Source organism: Triticum urartu, chromosome 6A (assembly GCF_056163025.1).
Source record: "Triticum urartu cultivar PI428250 chromosome 6A, HENAU_Tu73, whole genome shotgun sequence".
Taxonomy (NCBI): domain Eukaryota; kingdom Viridiplantae; phylum Streptophyta; class Magnoliopsida; order Poales; family Poaceae; genus Triticum; species Triticum urartu.
Window position 1 is genome coordinate 430,262,441 of NC_141878.1, and position 20,837 is coordinate 430,283,277.

The 20,837-nt window shown below is 46.2% G+C and overlaps 1 long non-coding RNA gene across 1 annotated transcript; it reads right to left on the minus strand.

Annotated features, from left to right (window-relative positions):
- Window positions 1-751: 751 nt before the first annotated feature.
- On the minus strand, window positions 752-1,439 carry LOC147965543 (uncharacterized). The gene is made up of 2 exons (XR_015607501.1): window positions 1,193-1,439; window positions 752-1,015 (listed from the first exon to the last, which is right to left on the minus strand). It is a non-coding gene; the product is annotated as an uncharacterized LOC147965543 (long non-coding RNA).
- Between the last annotated feature and the right edge of the window lie 19,398 nt (window positions 1,440-20,837).

Sequence of the window (20,837 nt, forward strand, 5' to 3'; positions counted from 1 at the left end):
GCACTTGCAATGGGTCCTGGTACTCGGGTAAGTCATTATGCATCTTGCATTGTTGATGATGTGTGCTCTATAACACCCTTAGACACGACAAAGGCAAGAAGACACCAAACATTGTTGTGATGAGCACGAATACGCTTGAAAAGGTGGGAACTAAAATGTGTGCTATTATAGCAGACATTGTTCTGTTGCAGTATGTATCTCTAATTTGGAGATTCATCCGTGCGTGGTTCTGTTATGTTGTCGTTCGTATAACCAATTTATCATGATCTCAAAACCCAAATCTGGTGAATTTTATGAAGCCATCAATGTCAAGGTGTCGTACTGCACCGACGAGCCTATATTTTGGCAAATCAAGCAACACATATATTTTTATTGGAAGACACCATTGCAGGTAAGCCATACTGGAGAGTATTAAAATAGTTTGAGCAGAGTAATTCGTTTAACAAAGTTGCACAACCAGATGATTCTTACACTTCTACTAATGTAGTGTGTGCCATAGATGTTTATGATATGTTAGAGGGCAAACACACCTATGAGCTTGGAGAAAAGATTGTCTATCGGTGTGTGCAAGTATATGAGTTGATAAAAAAGAAGCCAACGTTGAAGGACATTTATAGTGAAGATTCATACTGACGCATATGGTGAAGATGTTGACGCTGGTGCTGCGGATCATGATTAGATTGCTTTTGTTGTATTTTCATGTGAGCATTCCTAGTTGTACTTTAAGACTAAGTAAGGAATATTTGGTATATACTCAACTTCTATCAATTCTCATTATCAATTCATCATACTACCCAACCTTATTATTTGTTACATCACACATCCTATGCGAATTGCAACGTTTTCTTTGTTCAACACTCTTTTTCGCAGATATAAAGAATTGTAAATGGTGGGTATATGTAACATAACCCATTGGTAAAGCCCTCCTTGTGGCAGGCTTTAGTACATGGATCCACCCTGCATGTTATTGTCAGATAGGTACTGCTAGCTACCTCGCAGGTCTTGGCTTCTGAGCCTACAAAACAACCACATAATATGGTGTACAAAAGATTAAGATCCTATGAAGTTCCATCCAAAAAGAGGATAAAATTAGTTTGCATGAAGTAGGAATTCCACATATTAGTGGGAAATTGTTTTAGACACATTTAGGAAGTGCCTTGTTCTTCATGTGAAGTTTCCAGATAATACTTACAAGGAACTAAAAGAAGTGGCATGAGTAGTAGAACGCATAACAGTCTTGGCACCTTGATGTCGCCCATTTCTTCAGGAATGAAAAATCACAAAAGCAAGTACACGAGAATGGAATAGATGCACATCAGAATAGGCTACGCGATATCTTATAACATGGAAAGATGAGACCTAAAAATAGTCAAATACAAGATTGTGTGATGCTATCTAGAAGATATGCATGTTGGAATTTTGATATTCTATCTGAAAGATGTGACTATATCAGCGAGAAATCTGCTCCCAAGGAGGATATAAACCAACATATTTATGGAGTATAATAATACAGAAATTTAACATGTCCATGCACACTACAATTGTGATGTTCTATGTAGAAGATGTGGCTTTATATGCATTAAATCCATTTTAATAGAGGATATGAACCAAAAACTTTATTGAGTATAATAATGCACACATTTACATTCTACCTATTAAAGTTGTTGCATAAATGCATATTGATTTTCTAAGATGATCGGATCGTCGCCACCTAATATCGGACAAGCTATTTTGTTTTTGATCCATCACACAAGGGAGAATATTACCTATTAATAGGCCATCATGTCTTACAACTTGACAGTTAACATATAAAAATACATTTGTAAAGATCATTTTTTGTGTGGTCTTCGCCTACAGAGCTTCTGGTTGTGATGCTGCGGTGGGATCGGCGATGACATCCTTCCTTCCGTCTTAGCGGTCTTGGTCTTGTTTCATGGGAATGGAAACCTTTGCTAGATTCCTCGGGAAACCATGCCTGTGCTTGCCTCCTAAGCACTAAAGAGGAAACTGCCCCTTCTATGCCCGCTGGCGTCCGACTGGCCATGGTCGTCATGGCTTGTGTCATGGTAGCCTCATGAGGTCGGGCACCTGCATAGGAATCCCCGCTCCTCGAGAGGTCTCCTGAGGAGGCCGCTCCATCTGGTGTTCTGGGTGTCGCCAGCCTCGCGAAGCTTGGCCCCTAGCAAGCTTGTCTTGGTGGTCTTATAGATGGGCCGTACCAGGCTGTCAATGGACCCATGCCATGGGTCGTAGGAAGGCAAGTCTGGGTACCCTGGTTCCCAGAATGGCAGTAGCCCCCGGGCCCAAGGCGCACTCAGACTTGGCTTCGAGACGAAGCCAAAGGCCAAGGGCGAAGCGCTGCGGGCCCCAGTCACCTGCGGGCTAGGCTGATGCGTTGCACTTGATGGGACGTGGGTGTCTTCACTTCCCCACGCGCCTCGGCAACTACTGTACTTGACAACTGCCCAGTGCCTGCACCTTAGCCATCATTGCCTTGCTGTGCTCTTACCTTCTGCTCCTCCTCCTCTTCACAAACTTGTGCCCTCTTCGCTAGATTCTGGGACAGCTCGGATCCACCTCACCGCCGTGGCTCCCAGGAAGAAGATGGGCAACACCCCTGCAGCCGCGGAGCCCTCGCCGGGGCCGGAACCAGTGCTGAACCAGTCCATGATGATCAATCGGGAGGGGCTGGACAAGGTCCGGCACGCAATCGCCGCCGATTCCAACGAGTGGAAGGCAACGAAGGTCTGGCCTGCTCCCGGACCTTAGCTGACATGGAGGCCATCGAGATCCCGCTTTATCTCCACGCTCTTTTTGCCGGCCTACTGCCTCCGTTCTTCAGTTTCTTTAACCTCGTGCTCTCGCACTACCAGATCCATGTGCTGCATCTGGATCTCGGATCTATAATCCTCCTCTTCGCCTTTGCCTTCTTGTGCGAGGCCTTCCTGGGCATTGCCCCGTCCATGGCCTTACTTCGCCATTTCTTCTCACTCCACTTGGTCGACAGTAGGCAGCGCTCGGGGTGCGTGTCGCTTCAGGCGGTGGTAATGACTGCAGGCTCCGGCATCGACTTCATGCTCCACCCGGATGCGAGGGGGTTCCGAAAGCAGTGGGTGTATGCGGACGTCACCGCACGCAACCCCCTGCTCCTCATCCCATCGGCGCAGGCGGAGCCGAGCTCTGATTGGGGGCTCGCGGAGCTCGCTGACCCGCAGCTCGCACATGTCTTTTCCGGGTTGGCCAAGCTGAAGGAGGCCGGGTAACGACATCGATGGTGGTGAGGGAATTCGTCAAGCGGCGCATCGCTCCGCTCTAGTGCCATACTCGCCCAATGTGGGCCCTCACCGACCCTGACGACCCCATGAGGCTCCAAATGCCTTCGCTCCCCTCCAACACGTTGTGCGGGGTGCTCCAGCTCCTGACTGGTGAGGCGCCCATCGCGCTTCCTCCCGAGGGACGTCCTTTGTACAACTGCCTAAACGGGAGGGCTTTCGCCGAGAAAATGCCATGCTTCGACTGTAACATCCCAATTTTCAATTTGGATGTTATACACAGATCATCATATGCATATCATATTTATTTTGCATTTTGGGTGTGATCCTAGAAATCTTAAGCAACTCAAGGACCCAAGGAGAGAGTTGGAGGTTTCACAAAATTTTCATATTTGAATTTAGTTCAAATTTTAAAAGAGGGTCAATTTGATTTTAATTTTTTTTTCTCCAATTATTTCCAATAATAAAAATAAATGAGAGAAGATAATATGACTTCTTCTACAGAAGAGAAATATCGGAGAAGAAATTTTAAAATCGAATTATTATTTTATTTGTATTTTGTTGGCTTGAATTAGAGAAAAATTGCATTTTAAAAAATTGCATTTTAGGCTAGGTCTGCTCACCGGCAGCGTTCGCAACGTGCAGGTGTGCAATGGGCGATGGGACCAGACCCCTGCGTGCACAGGATTTGGACCGGCGTGATGACCTCTCTGTTCTGCCTAGGTTGGGCGGCGACGTGTTGATCTTCTGAGGCTGGGCATGACCCAGGAAGTGTGTCCGACCAGAGCGATCGAGCGTGTTGGGTTATGTGGTGCACCCCTGCAGGGAAGTTTATCTATTCGAATAGATGTGTCCCTCGGTAAAAGGACGACCCGGAGTTGTACCTTGACCTTATGACAACTAGAATAGGATACTTAATAAAACACACCCAGACAAGTTCCAAAGACATCCCGGTGATCGCTTTCCCACAGGGCGACGAGGGGAGGATCTCCGGGTAGGATTATGCTATGTGATGATACTTGGTGAACTTCCATCTACTCTCTTCTACATGCTGCAAGATGGAGGCTGCCAGAAGCGTAGTCTTCAATAGGACTATCTATCCCCCTCTTATTTGGGCATTCTGTAGTTCAGTGCACCGATATTGCCTCTTTACACATATACCCATGCATATGTAGTGTAGATCCTTGCTTGCGAGTACTTCAGATGAGTACTCACGGTTGCTTTGCTCCCTCTTTCCCCCCTTTTCCTCTTCTTCCCGGACGTCGCAACCAGATGCTGGAGCCCAGGAGCCAGACGCCACTGTCGAGGACGACCCCTACTACACCGAGGGTGCCTACTACTACGTTTAGGCCACTGACGATCAGGAGTAGTTTAGGAGGATCCTAGGCAGGAGGCCTGCGCCTCTTTCGATCTGTATCCTAGTTTGTGCTAGCCATCTTGTGGCAACTTGTTGAACTTATGTATGTAGATATTGTTGCTTCCGCTGACTCATTTTTGTTCGAGCACTTGTATTCGAGCCCTCGAGGCCCCTGGCTTGTAATATGATGCTTGTATGACTTATTTTACTTTTAGAGTTGTCTTGTGATATCTTCACGTGAGTCCCTGATCTTGATCATACATGTTTGCGTTCATGATTAGTGTATGATTGAATCGGGGGCGTCACAAGTTGGTATCAGAGCCAACTGCATGTAGGAATCACCCTTCCAAACTCCTTGGCCGAATTTGAGTCTAGTTATTGCAAAACTTTTACTAACATGGTTGTGTGCTTACGGGCCCACGTCACCATTGGGTGGTATTATGATCTTTTATTTCTCATCTATACTCTGGTACTCTGATCTCTCTGACTTTAGGTTCTCGTAACTACTTCCTCCCGCCGAGCCCCTTACTAGAGATGATCGCCTGCTACACCAGAAGATTCCAAAGATACTCTATGATGTTTTCTCAAGAGTTTATACCATCTCTAATGCAATTCCCTTCCATCTATGACCCCCTATGAATAAGCACACAAACTTTCCATTCAAACAATCACCCCCCATTAATCTTGTTATTACAAGATACCCCAAAGTTTTCTATATTGTTCCAAGAATACTTTGTGCCTACTCCCTTGCAGTTCTTTGCCACATGAATGCCCCTACGGATAGATCCTCGCACTTATCTAGTATCCGCTCATCCCAAGTTGATTCATGTATTTCACAAAAGTCTTTGAAATACCATTTGATCTTCCGAAAATCCTCAGCAACCTATTGCTCTTGAAATTCTTGCTTGCTTACATTATGTTTAATCCCATAATTCTAGTAATCTTATTGGCATTCTATGTCATTAACATTTTTAGTCCATGATTCGATATGTTGGGAATGGACGCAATCATCAGTCAATCCTTATAAATTATCTTTCCATCTCACACGTCTTCCGAACATGAGGTGGTTCTCGAACAATCAAATTGCCGTCGATTGTACCCCTACGGCTATTCAACTTATCCATCCCTAAATAGAGCGTTGCTTTTGATCCCTTGACTTGGAGTTCATAATTCCTTTTCAATTGAGCTTTGAATTAGTCAGTTGCTTCTATCTTTTGATCTCCTTCCATTCTTCTTCTTCTTCTTCTGGTTGAGTAACGATACTCACATCATCTCCGTTATGAACCGTCGGATCCTTTGTTGAATTTTCATCCGACAATGTCCTTTGTACACAAAAACCTAGAGAAGTTCTTTCCCTGATAAATAATTCCATTGGTAAATCCTATTCTCTGAAATGGCCAATAATGCTCTGCCTTCGAGCTTGAGTTATTTACTTCTGAACTTTGTAGTATATGTTCCTAAGATACTCGATGGGTTGGACCAATGCCTTCCCTAATCTGTGCAAACCCGAAAGATTTCACAGGTCAAACTTATCTGGTATTGCACCAGGTAAAACTTTCAACAACTAATGTCATTTCGAAAAGAAACGAGAAGTCAATGGAAGGTTATAGATTGAAGTAGTGGGAGTCGACCTTGAACTTTCCGTTCATGGCCGTGGACACGATGTAGATCCTATCATAGAAGCTTCTTGTAATAATAACTATTTCCTTGATTAATATTATCTGGTATGTATGAATTGATCCTTTGCAATCGTGGTTCCGACCATATTTTCTCCTTGATTCCATTTCTTAGGCAAGTGAAAACACTTGCCTTCTACATATCAATACGCCGGCCCAACCTCTATTTTGATCTACCCTCAAGTATTACCCCCCTGGTATCTCGAGGATATCAACCCATTGCACTACATCTTATGAAGTAGTACCTTTCCGTGTCATAGTCACTCCATGGTTTCTGGTTTGTCATCAACCGAGAACACCGATTAGTGAATCGAATCAACATTGTGATTTATTACTCCTAGTACTTTGCTGTTGAGAAGTTTAATACTCCCTCATGTCATTCCTTGCCTGATCGGCTACACCATTATCGTGCTAAATTTTAAATGTGCTGCCTAGTCCTTCCTGGAGCACAAATTTCAACGATGAGCTAATCTTACGTCGATCTTCCTCGTCATATCATTTCTCCTTGAATGGCAAACTTGTTTTCGAGTTTGGGTCATATCCGTGGTGCCAATAACCTTTCACTTCATCATTTCTATGACTGGATGCCATCGCCGATCGATTACATCTTCATGAAATCCCTCGATAAATGTGTCGTGATCATCAGCAGCATTCCGAGCTTTCCAGGATATCAATTGAATTCATGATGAGAACTACCATCCTTGCCCTCGGTGAATTGTGTTATTATCGACCACTTTAGTGTCTTCCCTCCAACACAAACTTGTTCATGTGTAGTGTTACACCTTGAGTTCCTTGCTATCCAGTATTTGTTCTTCTTTACTTTGGAGTATTTATGTCAAGGATGTTGTTAGGATTACTCCACCTCTTAAGAATTATTGATATAGTGATACTTCTCACCATCACCATTCTTTCTTGGTCCCCGTGTTGTTTCTAACCGGAATGCCGACAATTGAACTATGATGTGCGAATTCAAATCTTCTAGAAACCCTATTGCTTGTAAGTAATGAATGATAGTTTCATTCTTCATGTGTTGGTTATGGACTCATCATCCTAACAATGATCGTGCTACTTAGCCCATATTTTTGGGTGCACTTTTCGATCAATGTCTAAATTGTGGATGTTTTCCTCGAGCATACGTCAGTATATCATTTGATCTAACAAATGTTATCTCCTTGTTCACATAATTGTGGAAATCCATCTTGTTGGAATTCCATCAGCCACATCCTCATCTTCTGCTTGATCTCGTATTTCGGAACTCGCTTCCATAGTTCAAATCCCGAGAATATTGCAATGTCATCTCGTCAATTTGTGTCGCACCATTTCTTCTCAGGCATCGTGACTCTGTGGTATCCTGACACCAATCAGATCTGAATCTCGGTTAGATATGATCGTTGGAACATATTCCCAAGAGTTATATGACATTGATCTTTGACTTGATAGCGTGATGTCATTCCTAACACCTGACCGAAGGACCTATTCACTACTGGAATCAGCTTCTTTGTTGTCCGCCATGGCGGACGGCAAAGGCACAGATCCCGGACGGCAAAGTCCTTTGCCGTCAGCCAGCAGACGGCAACAGGTCCGACTGAATAAGCTATGGCAAAGGGCACTTTGTCGTCTGCTGGCGGATGGCAAAGATGAAATCGTCTTTGCCGTCCACCAGCGGACGGCAAAGATGCCCTCCCTTTGCCGTCTACCAAACGCAATATTTTCCGTTAGCCTCATAAAATCACAGACGGCAAAGAAGTTAGTAAATATTAAAAAAACATTCGGCGAGCAGCCTGTCCGGCATCCTTCGTTTGGCGTGTCCGGTGCCCGGCGAGCAGTACTCCAACAATACAAACCGACGAGGAACGAACGGACGAAGATAAACACTATAGTACCATTAACACTTGGTCCAAGAATCGACGAATGAATTTCACAATACATTACCCACAAACACTACAGTATACACGAACAAATTACAAGAGATTTGATTTAACGAGGAGCTCCAATCCGCCCATGGCTGCACCAGAGCTCACCACACTCATCAGGGCACTGGATCCGGTCGCGACCCCGCCCTTCGATGTGGGCCAGCACCCAGCACCCTTTGTTGCGGGCAGAGCTGCCGCAGGCCGCCGCTGCTCGAGGTGGGGGTGGTGCGGCGTCGGGTATTGGGCCGGCGGGGGCAAACGGAGACCAGGCCGGGCACGGCGGTGTCGAGGGCGAAGAGAGAAGGGGCCGGCACCGATGGGCGAGGTGGTGGCCGGAAGGGACGATGGGGGCCGGGGCCGGCGGGGGCAAATGGGATGGGGCCGGGCACAGCGGCATCATGGGCGAAGAGAGAAGGGGCTTGCGCCGGCGGGCGAGGTGGTGGCCGGAAGGGGGAGAAGGGGGCCGGGGCCGGCGGGGGCAAACGGGGCCGGGCACGGCGGCATCGGGGGAGAAGAGAGAAAGGGCCGCGCCGGCGGGCGAGGTGGTGGCCGGAAGGGGGCGACGGGGGCCGGGGACGGCGGCCGGCTGGGGTGACGTGAGGTGGCGAGCAGAGGCGTACGAGAGAGAAGGGAGACAGATCATGGTGGGGTGGCTCTCAGGAGGATAAGGGAGAGAGAGTGGGTGGTGGGGGCGTGGGATGGGCCGCATCAGTTTTGCGTTGTGGAGATGCATGTGTGGAGCAGATCATGCCATGTCATCGATCCATGTGATTGATCCATGTGGTGTGCTTTCTCTTTGCCGTCTGCTGGCGGACAACAAAGAATTTTTGCTGTCCGCCAGCAGACGACAAAGAAACTGGCCATTAGGTTGTCCTCATAAGCCCACCACCCACCCTCTTTGCCGTCAGCTAGCAAACGGCAAAGCTTCTTTGTCGTCCGCTAGCAGATGACAAAGATATGGATGATGGCAAAGCCTATCTTTGTCGTCCGCTGCCTCTTTGTTGTCCGCTTTCTGGTGCCAGATGGCAAAGCCTTCCTTTGCCATCCACTGGCTGACGACAAAGAGTTGGCCGACGGCAAATCTGCTGATTCCAGTAGTGATTGTTATAGTTTCCTTTTTAGCAAGGTTAGTCGTTCTTCCGTGAGGGAATTGTAAGACTTATTCTATAAGTTGTTCCTGATGGATCCTTTGTGTATCCAAAGTTTGACCTTTACTTGATGACCATGCCAATGCTATCATGAAGCATGTTTATGGTACTCCGATTTTCAATAAAAACATTGGAAGCACAATGCTAAATTCTCCTTATCAATTATCCAAACACCATTGTATGGGTAATGTCATGAAGTTTCTCTCCCCTTACCTAGAGGGTTTTCTACTTTATATCCTGTCATGGATATCATGCTCTACTTGTCCGTGGAAGGATATACCCAAGAATTATGTGTTTAAACACATTTTCCTTTCCATTGCATTGTTTAATCTGATGATCACATTTTCCTTTTCATTGTTTTGTTTAACCTTTGTTGTGATCTATATGATCTAAGCAGTAATATTTTTCTGCTTATGTAAACACCTTGGTGTACAACCATGTCAGTAAGACCCTGCTGCTTTTGTTGAAGACATTAAGGTAGCTACCGATGGATGAGAACATTGCCAATTGGTCCGCCTCGTTCAATGAGCAGGAAAATGGTTCTCTTCGTCCCTTTCCCTTGGTACCGATGTTGTTGCCGACATAACTGACAGGCTATCCCCTGACATGCCTTGCTATCACGATAGTGCAAGATGTCAACCCCCTTTCTACTTCTAACACACATGGTGGGCCCATAACCCACAGTTCCACAGGATCAAAACCTGACTCTCCTGTACCCCTTGATTCGAGTGTTATTCCTCACGCTTGGCTTCGTAGGTAATTCACGAGCCACCTTCCTACAGATCTATTTTGGTATCTGATGCAATATTGTTCCTGTTGCTCTGGGCCCCTTTCACTCTCTGTTTCAGGCATCAAACGACTGTCTACCTACTTGAAACCTCTTATTGTGCCTTCTTGTTTTGCTCTCGATGTTTTTCTTAATTTCAACTTGAGAGATACTTTCTGCCATCATTCCTCAACTATCTACCATATATCAACCTTGTTAGGTCCGTTCTTCCGAAGTTACCCTTTGTTTCCTCGTAACTACGTGATGATCCGGAGGGAAGAATGAAAACTTCATCATGATGCATTGATGCAAAGAAATGAAGACATCAATGTGGAGGATCAACTACTTCGTGAAGAGCAACCAAGACCGAGAAGATTCGTTAGATTTTCATAACCAAATCTTTCCCCCTTACTCCACCTCTTAAAATCTAGGGATGAGATTACTTGTAGTGGAGGAGAATTGTAACGCCTGGATAATTAAGCTACAGTGAACCTCTGCTAATGACGCCACATCACCTCGGTTACAGTTGTTAATCTCGCGTTAGTTCCAAAACCAAAACCAAATTCAAATTTAATTAAAGTCAAATAATTTATTTCTTCAAACTATAAAACTAAAATTTTCACAGTACTCCACAATTTCTTTGGATCATTGTCATGTTGTAACCAACATTACTTGACTCACAAAATAATCCCTGTTAATTATAAAGTGGTCCAACAACAACTAAAATGGCCTTTTTGAATTAAACAGTTATTGAAACCTCTCCTATTTATCCCCAACCTTGTGTCCACCCTTAATGTATGGCCTAGAATTTATGTGCCAAATACCATGATGAAGAAAATTCAGTTAGTATTTATAATAGATTGCAAAACAGTCAAGAAGAAAAGAAAAGAAATAAAGAAAACTAAAGAAAAGAAAAAGGATCCCCCTCGACCCAACTGGGCCTTGGCCCAGCAGGCCACCGGGACGCCAGGCCAACCAGGCCACCCCCTGCCTATACCACCCCACCACGGTAACCCTAACCGATCCCCCCTCCCCACTCTCCACACTTCCTCCTGTCTCCCCCTCACCCTACCCGATCTGGATCGCTGGATCAGGGGAGCAGCCCCGACGACCGCGCCTCGCCGCCCGGAGCCGCCCCGTCGCCGGGCCGTCCTCGTCCTCCTCCCCGCCAGCGCTGCCCCGTCCCCAGACTCCTAACCGGCCGACCCCGACCCTCGCCGACCCCCTTCGCTTCATCGGGGGTGAGCCCCGTGCCCGCTTCCTCTCCCCTCTATCCCCGGCTAGCACCACCGCACCGGCTCACCATGATGCAGCGCCCGCCTGCGCCTATGCGCCGCTCGCCGCGACCCTGCCAGCGCTCGGCTCGTCCTGGCCGCGCCTGTCCACAACCCGTGCACGCTCGCTTACGCGAGGCCGGGCCGTCGCCGCGCTTGCGCCGCCCTGTCCTTCCCTCCCCGCTGCCCTGCTCTGTGTTGGCCGTGCCCGCCTCTGCTCGCTCGAGCACGCACGCTTGCAGCCCCCCACGCACGACCCCAGCCCCTCGTTGAGATCGCCGGAGCTCCCCCACCTCCCAGCCTCCGCCCACCTACGTGCTCGTGCTCGCCGCTGCCCCTCACCCCGCTCACCTCTCATCCACGGCCGTGCATTGGAGCCATCACTGTTGTTGTTGCCGCCGTCCATGGCCGCCCTCACCTAACCTCCCCCTTGTGAGCCTCTTGCTCTGGCCGTCGGCGCTGGTGTGCGTCGTGCGTGCCCATCGCCCCCTCGGGCACGCACACGTTCGGGTGCCCGTAACCATTGCCTAGTGCCCGCTAAGGCCCTGGGGCCACTGACAGTGGGGCCCCACCCTCCTAGAACAAAATTAAAATAAAGGAACAAAATATTAATAAATAAAAAAATAAAAAATTAACCTAATCTATCCTGTTAAGTAACCTAATTAATATTGTTAATCAAACCTAATAATTTGTCAGTTAAACTGTGTCAATGACAAACGGTCCCACATGCCAGGGTTGACCTATTCAACCTGTGGACCGGCTAACATCGTGATGTTGTTATGCTGGCACAATATTTGCTTTTTCTAATTAATTTAAATCTAATAATTTTGGAATATTATTAAATCTTTGAAAAATAATATAAAATAATCTGTAATTCCGATGAAAATACTTTGAACATGAAAGTTGCTCAGAATGTCGCGGCGAATCAGAATACGCAGCTTGTTCGTCCTTCACACATCCCTGGCATAGCAAACGTGCAATAATCCAACTCTGGTTCATCTTTCCGAAAACGTCAAACACCGCGAAAGCTTTCCCGGATGTTTTCCCTTTCGCTAGTAGCTCATAGTACTGCGCTAGGTCACCCCTAGCACCGCGTATTGCCATGTTACGCTTTGTGATGCTTTGATTGCTCTGTTATTTATTGTGTTTCCCCTCCGTTACTTCTTTTCGGTAGACCCCGAGACTGTCGGCGACCCACAGTTCGACTACGGTGTTGACGACTCGTCCTTATTGCCAAAGCAACCAGACAAGCCCCCCCTCCCTTGATCACCAGATATCGTCTATTCCTTCTTTCTATTGTTTACATTAGAGTAGTATAGCATGTTACTACTTTTGGTTAATCCTATTCTAATGCATAGCTTGTCATTGTTGCTACAGTTGTTAATACCTTACTTGCAATCCTAAATGCTTAGTATAGGATTCTAGTTTATCATCTGTGGCCCTACATTCTTGTCCGTCTGCCATGCTATACTATCGGGCCATGATCACTCGGGAGGTGATCACGGGTATATACATACATACATACATACATACATACATACATACATACATACATACATACATACATACATACATACATACATACATACATACATACATACATATATACATACATACATACATATCATATCTAATATTCAGACGGTGACTAAAGTTGGGTCGACTCATAGGGTACCCGCAAGTGATTCGGAGATGGGGGCTGAAGGGGCAGGTGGTTCCATCCAGGTAGTGATGGGCCTGGGTTCCTGACAGCCCCCTGATGGTTACTTTGTGGCGGAGCGACATGGCAGGTTGTAACCACCTAGGCGAGAGGTGGGTCTGGCCCTGGTCGGTGTCTGCAGTTACTTCAATATAACACGCTTAATGAGATCTTGGTATTTGATCTGAGTTTGGCCACTGGCCTATACGCACTAACTAACTACGCGGGAACAGTTATGGGCACTCAACGTTGTGGTATCAGCCGAAGCCTTCTTGACGTCAGCGATTGAGCGGCACACGCCGGGTTGGACTGGAACGCCTGCTCTTGTATAAGGGAGGCTAGGTCTGCTCACCGGCCGCGCTCGTAACGTGCAGGTGTGCAATGGGCGATGGGCTTAGACCCCTGCGCGCATAGGATTTAGACCGGCGTGCTGACCTCTCTGTTGTGCCTATGTAGGGCGGCGACGTGTTGATCTTCCGAGGCTGGGCATGACCCAGGAAAGTGTGTCCGGCCAGAGGGATCGAGCGTGTTGGGTTATGTGGTGCACCCCTGCAGGGAAGTTTATCTATTCGAATAGCCGTGTCCCTCGGTAAAAGGATGAACCGGAGTTGTACCTGGACCTTATGACAACTAGAACCGGATACTTAATAAAACACACACCCAGACAAGTTCCAGAGACATCCCGGTGATAGCTTTCCCATAGGGCGACGAGGGGAGGATCGCCGGGTAGGATTATGCTATGCGATGATACTTGGTGAACTTCCATCTACTCTCTTCTACATGCTGAAAGATGGAGGCTGCCAGAAGCGTAGTCTTCGATATGATTAGCTATCCCCCTGTTATTCTGGCATTCTGCAGTTCAGTCCATCGATATTGCCTCTTTAGATATATACCCATGCATATGTAGTGTAGATCCTTGCTTGTGAGTACTTTGGATGAGTACTCATGGTTGCTTTGCTCCCTCTTTCCCCCCTTTTCCTCTTCTTTCCGGACGTCGCAACCAGATGCTAGAGCCCAGGAGCCAGACGCCACTTTTGACGATGAACCCTACTACACCGAGGGTGCCTACTACTACGTTCAGGCCGCTGACGACCAGGAGTAGTTTAGGAGGATCCCAGGCAGGAGTCATGCACCTCTTTCGATCTGTATCCCAGTTTGTGCTAGCCATCTTATGGCAACTTGCTTAACTTATGTCTGTACTCAGATATTGTTGCTTCCGCTGACTCATTTATGTTTGAGCACTTGTATTCGAGCCCTCGAGGCCCCTGACTTGTAATATGATGCTTGTATGACTTATTTTACTTTTAGAGTTGTGTTGGGATATCTTCCCGTGAGTCCCTGATCTTGATGGTACACGTTTGTGTGCATGGTTAGTGTACGATTGAATCGGGGACGTCACACATTTCCCGCCACTCCTCTCATCGGTTTCCCGCCTCTTCTCCCATCGGTTTCCCGCTATCAGTGTCAGTGCTCATTGAAGGCTAGGCGGCGACACACTAGCCATCGCACATAGTTTCTAAAAGAACAAATGTGCGTGATAGGAGGGAGTAGGTCCCATTAATTGGGTGACCAGCGTGAAATGCCTCAAAGGCAAGGAGGCAATTCCTATCTGCAAGGTGCCGCTTCCCATCCGCTAGCCTAGTCGAATAGAACGCAGAAGTTAAGCGTGCTCGGGCTGGAGTAGGCCAAGGATGGGTTACCCCATGGGAAGTTGCATATTATATAAACCTTGGGATCATCCTTGTTTTGCTAATTTATAGACTATGTTTTATAAGTTATTTTTTTGCTGTAAAATCACCACAACTGCGTAGGCACGAGCAAAATGGTGCAGGTACTAGCTTAACCGTGTGCGATGCAAGTGCGCTGTAAAATCACCACAACTGCGCAAGTGCGAGCAAAATGGTGCAAGTACTGGCTTAACTATGTGCAATGCAAGTGCGCTGTAAAATCCCCAAGACTGCGCAAGCGCGAGCAAAATGGTGCAGGTACTGGCTTAACCGTGTGCGATGCAAGTGCGCTGTAAATCACCACGACTACGCAAGCGCGAGCAAAATGGTGAAGGTAGTGGCTTAACCATGTGCGATGCAAGTGCGCTGTAAAATCACCACGACTGCGCAAGCGCGAGCAAAATGGTGCAGGTACTGGCTTAACCGTGTGCGATGCAAGTGCGCTGTAAAATCACCACGACTGCGCAAGCGCGAGCAAAATGGTGCAGGTACTGGCTTAACCGTGTGCAATGCAAGTGCGCTGTAAAATCACCAACATTGCACAAGCACGAGCAAAATGGTGCAGGTACTGTCTTAACCGTGTGCGATGCAAGTGTGCTGTAAAATCACCACGACTGCGCAAGGGTGAGCAAAATGGTGCAGGTACTGGCTGAACTGTGTGCGATGGAAGTGCGCTGTAAAATCACCATGACTGTGCAAGCTAAAGGCGAGTGAGTTTATTTAGAAATTAGGACGAACCATGTGCGATAGACCAGCTAGCTAGAAATATAAAAACAATCTACCCGCCTTGAGCGTTGCAAAAATCGGCGGTTCCACCACTTTTCCTTATTATTATTATTATTATCATACATGCATATTCTTATTGGACCCTGCGCGATCTTGGGCACTCCCGCCCCGTATCAATGCATTTACCCAAATTTTAGTAGCCGTCGTACTTCAACCGTCACCCACACTCCTCCAGCACCGACCTTATAGTAAAATTGCAGTAGCCGAGGCATTTGAACCGTCGCCCTCCCTCGTCCACCACCATCTCCACCCACCATTACTAAAATTTTCAGTAGCCGCGACGTATCCTCAAACACCACAATCCCCCCACCACAGTCCCCCCACCTGCCCCCTCCCCCCTCGAACCCTAGCTCGCGGCCGCTACAGGCGCCGCCGCCAACCCATGCTGGTCTGCCCATTCCTCCTAGCTTATATAATAAAGTTCAGGTTACCCAGCGATTCCCATACCGTCGCCCCACTCCGCTGAGTTTTTAGATGAGGCCTGCGGTGTCCCTTCCCGCCAGATCCACATCCCCTGCTCCAGAATGTCGCAACCTAAGCTCGACCACATATCCTGGGTAGCCCGATGAGCGTTCGGCCAAGAAGTGGTTTATCATGGCCTCTCCGGCGGATGTTGGCGAGGTGGCCTCCGTCGCCCTGACCTGTCGATCCTGGAGCAACACGTCACCGTGGGAGCCGGCGAATACGTTGACTATGTTGCCATGTCGAAGGCTTCATGTCAGTCGACTTGTGTATTACTGTATCTCGGGAAAGCTGGCTACGGCATCAAGCTCGTCGATAGCGACGGCTTCACGCGGGCCATGTCACAGGTTACGTGGTCCATCCCCAACCCCTTTGGTTCAACCGCTATCGATCTCTTCGACGGCCCTGCCGTTGATCTCCTCCACCAAGCGGTCAAGGATTTGCGATCCTTATACGCCATCGAGCCCATTTTGTCATTTCTGAAGGACACGTTCTATGGAGGCGGCTTGGAATCCTCAATTGCAAAGTCAGATCTTATCGACCATGACCAAGACCACGACGAGGGCACCCACAAAGGTTCTTCCACCATGGAACTGTGCCGCTCGACTGCATCAATACCAGTTTGAATGGCTATATTTGGTTCCAGTTATGCCTGGTGTAGTTAACACATGCCCTTTATTTTAGTTTTACACATTTATCCAGTGATGTTTAAGCATTATCTATGTTCTATTCATTTTCAACAATACCAGTTTGAATTGCAATATTGGATGGCTGTTAAGCCTGCTGTCGGTAACATTGCCTTCCATTTTATATGTGCTTTAACAACATTCTTAAACCAACACATTCAAGCTATCATTTGGAGATGATATTTTTTACCTTTGTCATATTTGTTTGATGTTAAGGTTGCTGTACTTTTCATGCCTTTCCACTACTTCTGCAGGACAATAACAGGAGTAGCCACCATTTTCCGCCGAGGTTAGCTTTATCCCTCGGCTTGTACTCCCCTATCGTTCCATAATGTAGTGCATATAGATCCAGGCCTGGACACTGGTTAGCTTCTAATACTGACTTGTTTCTTGTAGGTACATATGCCCTTGGCAAGGATCCACACATCGACCCTTTGTGCGTATGGGGCAATGAGATATTCATGAACAAGCATCAAGTGAGGAAACTGATAAGGATTATTAGCAAAAAGATACAAATGGTGGCAAGCAAATTATTTGTTTATGGTCTATCCAACACAACAGTGAGCTGTAGGATGGTAACTACAAACTTTGTAGCCTTCTCTTTTTACTGCCCATAATGAGTTGTTAGACAACAATGTCTGAATCTTTTTCGTTCGCAGTGGTTCCCGAAGCAGTTCACTCAAGATTACCTGGCAAAGTACATGATTGGTGGACACTCAATGAAGGTTAAAGTATTTCGTCCAGACTACAATGAGCATCGAGAAGTCATAATGAAGAGAATGAAGGATGGACGGACAGCTATCACAAGGGGTTGTCCTAGAGTCATGCGCGCATTACGCATGGAGGAGGGCACAATATGGGCATTCTGCTTCAGCTTCTCCAGCAACCAGAATGTCTTTCACCTCTCTCTTTACAGTCTTTAGTACATCTGTGGTTCATCATTCTTTACTTGGTGCTCATGTAGTTCTTCAGGTATATGTACCTGTGCAACGAATTATGCATTTGTTGTTGAACCTGTATTTGTAATAAACCTGGTTGGATATGAAATAAGTGGTTTCCTACATTCAAATTCAAAAATGTGATTTTTAAATTAGGTATTAATAAGGGATTAATTAGGGATCAATTAGGGATTACACTGCACATGGTTTGCAAAAGCGAAACGTCTGCGATAGACGTGGGGATCAGACACGTTTCTAGGATCCACTATGTGTGCGATCAATCTCCACCGCACACACAATCAGCCAGGAAAAAACGTGTGCGATTAATCTCCACTACACACATGATCAGCCAAGAAAAAACGTGTGCGATTAATAACAGCATTGCACACAGTTCTTTCTTATTAAATGTTCGTGATAGTCACCCTATCACACATGCTTCAAAGTTATTGATTGTTTGTGATGTTGTGCGCATCGCAAACGTTTGGTACGTCTTGGATTAACTATGTGGGATGTACATACTAACGGAAACATATTCCTTCGATGGACTGTGTGGAATGTACATACGACGGAAACCTTTAACGGGGGCTGGCTGTGTGGGATGTACTTATGACCAGAAATGACTTTGCCTGTATAATTGTTTTTTGAGCACTACTGTACGTATAATCGTATTTGCTCACTCGCCGGTCGCACATGACCTCATTTTGCCGAGCGTGTGTGCTAGGAGGGCATATCCCCGACGGTTTCTTGGTTGTGTGGGAAGGTCCCCCCTATCGCAATCACTCACTAGGCGACAGTTCCAAATGCCGTCGCGGAAAGGGGTTAAAAACAGTTTATATAGCAGCACAGACGCATACCAGTGTAAGCTAGTGATAAAACAAGAAACTAAAAGATTCAATTGCAAGATCTAAGATATACCTTCAAGCACTAACCTCCCCGGCAACGGCGCTAGATAACAGCTTGATGTCTACTATGTAACCTTCTTCTTATAGACTCGTGTTGGGCCTCCAAGCGCAGAGTTTTGTAGGACAATAGAAAATTTCCCTCAAGTCGACGACCTAAGGTTTATCAATCCATGGGAGGCATAGGATGAAGATGGTCTCTCTCAAATAACCCTGCAACCAAATAACAAAGAGTCTCTTGTGTCCCCAACACACCCAATACAATGGTAAATTGTATAGGTGCACTAGTTCGGCAAAGAGATGGTGATACAAGTGTAATATGGATGGTAGATATAGGTTTTTGTAATATGAAAAATATAAAAACAACAAGGTAACTAGTAACAAAAGTGAGCGAAAACGGTATTGCAATGCTTGGAAACAAGGCCTAGGGTTCACACTTTCACTAGTGCAAGTTCTCTCAACAATGATAACATAATTGGATCATATAACAATCCCTCAACGTGCGACAAAAGTCACTCCAAAGTTCCTATCGCGGAGAACATAAGATGAAATTGCTTGTAGGGTACGAAACCACCTCAAAGTTATTATTTCCGATCAATCCATTGAGCTATTCCCATAAGTGCCACAAACAACCCTAGAGTTCGTAGTAAAATAACGCCATATGACACACATCAATCAAACCCTAATGTCACCTAGATACTCCAATGTTACCACAAGTATCCGTGGGTCAATTATATGACAAGCATCAAACAACTTTAGATTCATAATATTCAATCCAACACAAAGAACATCAAGGAGTGTCCCAAGATTTCAACCGGAGAAACAAGGACGAAAACGTGCATCAACCCCTATGCATAGATTACCCCAATGTCACCTTAGGAATCCGCAGGTTGAGTGCCAAAACATACATCATGTGAATCAATAGAATACCCCATTGTCATCACGGGTATCCCACGCAAGACATACATCAAGTGTTCTCAAATCCATAATAGTATTCAATCCGATAATACTGAAACCTCAAAGGTAAAAGTAAATTCATCACAAGAAGGTAGAGGGGTTGAAACACCAAATGATCCAACTATAGTAAGAAAGCTCGCGGTACATCAAGATCATGACAAATCAAAAACACGGGAGAGAGAGAGAGAGATCAAACACATAGCTACTGGTACATACCCTCAGCCCCAAGGGTGAACTACTCCCTACTCATCATGGAGAGCGCCGGGATGATGAAGATGGCCACCGGTGATGATTCCCCCCTCCCACAGGGTGCCCGAACAGGGTCCCGATTGGTTTTTGGTGGGTACAGAGGCTTGCGGCGACGGAACTCCTGATCTAGATTTATTTCTAGGGGTTTCTATATTTATAGGAATTTTTGGCGTCGAGAAGAAGTCAGGAGGGTCCACGAGGAGCCCACAAGGCCGGAGGGCGCCCCCAAGGGGGTAGGGAGCACCCTCCACCCTTTTGGAGGCCTCGTGGATCTTCTGGCCCAACTCTTTTGCTTCGGGGGCTTCTTTTGGTCCATAAAAATTCACCGTAAATTTTCAGGTCAATTGGACTCCATTTGATATTCCTTTTCTATAAAACTCAAAAACAAGGAAAAACATAAACTAGCACTGGGCTCTAGGTTAATAGGTTAGTCCCAAAATCATATAAAATAGCATATAAATGCATATAAAACATCCAATATGGATAATATAATAGCATGGAACAATAAAAAATTATAGATACGCTGGAGACGTATCGGTATGAGCCATAGAAAAGTTGGAATACAATAGATATAATGCAATAATAAAATATGAACGTGTTTGAAATAATACTTAGAGTGGATATTGTCTTTATTATACTAACGGATCTCACTAAGGTTTTGTTAAGTTTTGTGTGATTGAAGTTTTGAAGTTTTGGGTGAGATCACGATGGATGAAGGAATAAGGAGTAAGAAGAGCCTAAGCTTGGGGATGCCCATGGCACCCCAAGGTAATATTCAAGGAGAAACAAGCAACTACGCTTGGGGATGGCCTGTGTGGCATCCCCTCTTTCTTCTAATGACCATTCGTATTTTACTTGGTGCTATATTTTTATTCGTCACATATCATGAGTTTTGCTTGGAGCGTCTTGTATTATATGAGTATTTGCTTGGTTTGCTTTTTGTTTTGTGTCAAGTATCCTTGCTGAAGTCACCTAGTTGAGAGAGCCGAAATTATGCTATGATTTGTTAGAATTGCTCTACGTGCTTC